Here is a 5291-nt window from a genome sequence, read left to right on the forward strand (position 1 = left end):
GTTGTGAAATCAGCCCAGCATGGGGCAACAGAACACAACACAATACAGAGCCAGTTTCCACAACCACTCCTCTGTGTATGCGAGCGTGTGCGTGCGTGCGAACGTGTGCGTGCGTGCGTGCGCGTGCGTGCGTGCGTGCGAGCGTGCGTGCGTGCGTGTGCGTGCCTGTATGCGAGCGTGTGTGCGTGCGTGCGTGCGTGCGTGCGTCTCTCAAGCTGCATCATTCAAGTCCTCTGAGTGTGCCATCAGTGTTGCCAGATGTAGCGAGGGAAACAAGCCGCCAGGTCAACGAAAACAAGCTGATCACAACCCTATATACTGTGTATATATGCATCAACTACAGTACTTGACAATAGCCGATCTACAAGCTCACAACTCAATGGATCTACAATCTCACAACTCAATGGATCTACAAGCTCACAACTCAATGGATCTACAAGCTCACAACTCAATGGATCTACAATCTCACAACTCAATGAATCTACAATTTACAATTTACAATTTAGGCATTTAGCAGACGCTCTTAATCCAGAGCGACTTACATTAAGCAAGAACAAAAAAGCATGGGGAATACCTCACATAAAAGCATTTATCATGAAACATGCGTAAGCTAAGAAAGTAACAGTGGAATATCTATATAATGAAACCATACATATAAACTATACATCTATACTACTATGCTACACATATGTACTATGACGTGCTATGACTACATACAATGTAATTATAGTGCTGTCTACATAACATGCTATAAGTCTGTATCAAATGCTATCTAAGTCTACAGAAATGCTATCTACAAGCTCACAACTCAATGGATCTACAAGCTCACAACTCAACCGATCTACAAGCTCACAACTCAATGGATCTAAATCACGGCTGAAGTCGTGGGGAAGAAGGAGTGTAAAAATAATACGTATGGAGTTTAAGCGGTTAAAATGTGCTATTACTGTTTCATGAGCCAAACCACAGTCTCCACCCTGAGTCACTCACACACACACACACACACACATGCACACATGCACACACACACTCATGCACGCACGCACACACACACACACGCACACACAAGTCTCCACCCTGAGTCACACAAACACACACACACACACACACACACACACACACACACACACACACACACACACACACACACACACACACACACGCAAGTCTCCACCCTGAGTCACGCACACATGCACGCACGCACACGCACAAACACGCTCGCACGCACGTGCACACAGACACACACACACACACACAGTGGTACAGTCTCCACCCTGAGTCACGCACGCATGCATGCATAAACACGCACACAAGCACTCACACATGCGCGCGCACACACACACACACACACACACACACACACACACACACACACACACACACACACACACAGTTGTTAGTGTCGAAGTGTCCTTGAGCAAGACTCTGAACCCCTGATTGCTCCTGATGTGCAGGTTGGTGCCTTGCATGGTTTCCTCCACCATCGGTGTGTGAGTGTGTGAGTGTGTGAGTGTGAGTGTGAGTGTGAGTGTGTGTGTGTGTGTGTGTGTGTGTGTGTGTGTGTGTGTGTGTGTGTGTGTGTGTGTGTGTGTGTGTGTGTGTGAGTGTGTGTCTGTGTATAATGCACATTGCACAGTCTATGTAAAGACCCTTGGATGAAGGAGAAACCCCCAAACAGAGTATATCTACCGTTGGTACATGTTGGCACACTTTTTCACTCATACTCAAGAAGCTATACATGTTGAAATCCGGACATTTACTGGTAAAAGTATTTCTACTTTATTATTGCAGTACTAATACTTTAACTTGAGTGAAACCACCGTCCGTTCAGAATACCGACTATCTGACGGTCCATTAAACCATTCTGACCTGAGATCAGATTCATACCAGGTTTCCACTGGTCTGATGAACCCATTCTGACCTGAGATCAGATTCTAAAAATGTCAGTCGTTCTTCGAATTTTCAAAAATAGCAGACCTACAAGCTCGTAGCGCGCCACTCGGTGGCGCGCTATGAGCTTGTAGATCTGCTGTTTTTCAATAGCTAAAGCATAACATAGTGCTAACACTAAAATGGATTCCCGTTCAGAATGGGTTAAACCACCATGACTCACAGAGTGTCACGACTCTGTGTGTGTGTGTGTGTGTGTGTGTGTGTGTGTGTGTGTGTGTGTGTGTGTGTGTGTGTGTGTGTGTGTGCACGCCTCTCGGTCTCTGTCTGTGTTCAGACTCATTCACATCTGCTATTTCCATCTGAGCGAGAGAGGCCCACTAACACTGAGAGAGAGAGAGAGAGAGAGAGAGACAGAGAGAGAGAGATATAGAGAGAGAGAAAGAGAGAGATGGAGAGACAGAGAGAGAGAGAGAGAGAGAGAGCCCCGCCAAATTGACACAAAGCCTAATGTTTTCTGCAGAGCCACTCTTTCTCTGTCTGTATGTGCGTGCGTGCGTGCGTGTGTGTGCGTCTGTGTGCGTGTGTGTGTGTGTGTGTGTGTGTGTGTGTGTGTGTGTGTGTGTGTGCGTGTGTGTGTGTGCGTGCATCATGGAACAGAGCGTTTAAAGTTCAGACCGCAGCATATTTTTGGGCCCCAGCCCGCAGGCTGAGAAACCACAGCGCCTGATTGGTCCAGACCGTGACGTCAGCACCTGATTGGTCCAGACAGACAGACAGACAGACAGACAGACAGGTTTTCATATACTTCCATGAGCACGATTAAAAAGAACAGTGAAAATAGCAGCTCTCCCGTCTGTGTGAGGCGCCAAGGCATTCCAGCCAGACTCACTTTCACCGCTGTTGACGTGTATGTCTGCGTGTGCGTGTGCGTGTGCGTGTGTGATCTACGAGGCCTCAGGCCATGAGTCTATTATTTCCTCATTTCACAGAGTTGAATTTAAAGGAGGCGTCAGTGATTCATGTCTCTATAAAGTCAATATAAAGCTCTATAGTGTGACAGTAATCATTGCTATAGAGTGTGTTCAGTAACTGTTAAATAGCTCTATATTGTGACAGTAGTCATTGCTATAGAGTGTGTTCAGTAACTGTTAAATAGCTCTATATTGTGACAGTAGTCATTGCTATAGAGTGTGTTCAGTAACAGTGTTAAATAGCTCTATATTGTGACAGTAATCATTGCTATAGAGTGTGTTCAGTAACGGTGTTAAATAGCTCTATAGTGTGACAGTAATCATTGCTATAGAGTGTGTTCAGTAACAGTGTTAAATAGCTCTATATTGTGACAGTAATCATTGCTATAGAGTGTGTTCAGTAACTGTTAAATAGCTCTATATTGTGACAGTAATCATTGCTATAGAGTGTGTTCAGTAACAGTGTTAAATAGCTCTATATTGTGACAGTAATCATTGCTATAGAGTGTGTTTAGTAACAGTGTTAAATAGCTCTATATTGTGACAGTAATCATTGCTATAGAGTGTGTTCAGTAACAGTGTTAAATAGCTCTATAGTGTGACAGTAATCATTGCTATAGAGTGTGTACAGTAACAGTGTTAAATAGCTCTATAGTGTGACAGTAATCATTGCTATAGAGTGTGTACAGTAACAGTGTTAAATTGCTCTATATTGTGACAGTAATCATTGCTATAGAGTGTGTTCAGTAACGGTGTTAAATAGCTCTATATTGTGACAGTAATCATTGCTATAGAGTTTGTGTTCAGTAACGGTGTTAAATAGCTCTATATTGTGACGGTAAAGTGTGTGTTCAGTAACATGGGGTAACAGGGGGTAACATGGGGTAACAGGGAGTAACAGGGGGGTACCATGGGGTAACAGGGGGGTAACATGGGGTAACAGGGGGGTAACATGGGGTAACAGGGGGTTTCCCCAGAGGGTAATTCTGTAAAAATGTCTCCAGAGAATCTCAGTAAATTCATGCTATGTTTCAACAAGAGGATTTTTTTTTGGTTTCTACTCAAGTAGTGAATCCAAACCATGCATTCCTCTGTGGCCGAGCGGAGGAACCAACACTACACGTGGTTGGTGTGTGTGTGTGTGTGTGTGTGTGTGTGTGTGTGTGTGTGTGTGTGTGTGTGTGTGTACCTGTGAATCACAGGCAGGCTGAGGGGAAAGCCTGGCAGTCTGCACATTATGTGCACGACCAAGCAAGAGAGAGAGAGCGAGAGAGAGAGAGAGAGAGAGAAAGTGTGTGTGAGGGAGAGAGAGAGAGAGAGAGAGAGAGAGAGAGAGAGAGAGAGAGAGACATTGCCCTCTGAGTGCCCCCGGTAACCCACCCACCCACCCACCCACGCTTGTCTGTCTGTCCCGTCCCCCCCCCCCCACACACACACACCCATCTCTATCCCCACCACAGCATCCCTCCCCTCCCTCTCCTCTCCTCCCCACACACACACACACACACACACACACACACACACACACACACACACACACACACACACACACACACACACACACACACACACACACACGCTAACCCTCTCCTCGCCACACAAACACTCCCAGGCGCTAAAAAAAACCCAACTAATTACAGCTCTTAAATCTCTGCGTCTGAAGCCCCGCCCACCACCTTCATACTGAGTCACACCACTAACTGTTCCTTATGCTGTATTGTTACTGAGTCACACCACTAACTGTTCCTTATGCTGTATTGTTACTGAGTCACACCACTAACTGTTCCTTATGCTGTATTGTTACTGAGTCACACCACTAACTGTTCCTTATGCTGTATTGTTACTGAGTCACACCACTTCATGACCTTCACTTAATAGGTAGCGGTGGCCGAACGGTTTTGAAGAGCGGTCTTGATATTGGAAGGTCGCTAGTTCGTATCCCCGGACCGGCACGTTAAAATTACCACCGCTGAAGTGCCCTTGAGCAAGGCATTGAACCTCTACCATGAAATGTTCTATGAGCAGGACCTGGCTGTAAACAAGTTATTGAGCTTAGTCCAGTTACCCTGGGTAAACATGGTACCTTTCCTTTCCTTAGTCCAGTTACCCTGCAGGGTAAACATGGTACCTTTCCTTTCCTTAGTCCAGTTACCCTGCAGGGTAAACATGGTACCTTTCCTTTCCTTAGTCCAGTTACCCTGCAGGGTAAACATGGTACCTTTCCTTTCCTTAGTCCAGTTACTCTGCAGGGTAAACATGGTACCTTTCCTTTCCTTAGTCCAGTTACCCTGCAGGGTAAACATGGTACCTTTCCTTTCCTTAGTCCAGTTACCCTGCAGGGTAAACATGGTACCTTTCCTTTCCTTAGTCCAGTTACCCTGGGTAAACATGGTACCTTTCCTTTCCTTAGTCCAGTTACCCTGGGTA

Source organism: Protomyctophum bolini (assembly GCF_963924005.1).
Source record: "Protomyctophum bolini genome assembly, chromosome: 13".
Classification (NCBI taxonomy): domain Eukaryota; kingdom Metazoa; phylum Chordata; class Actinopteri; order Myctophiformes; family Myctophidae; genus Protomyctophum; species Protomyctophum bolini.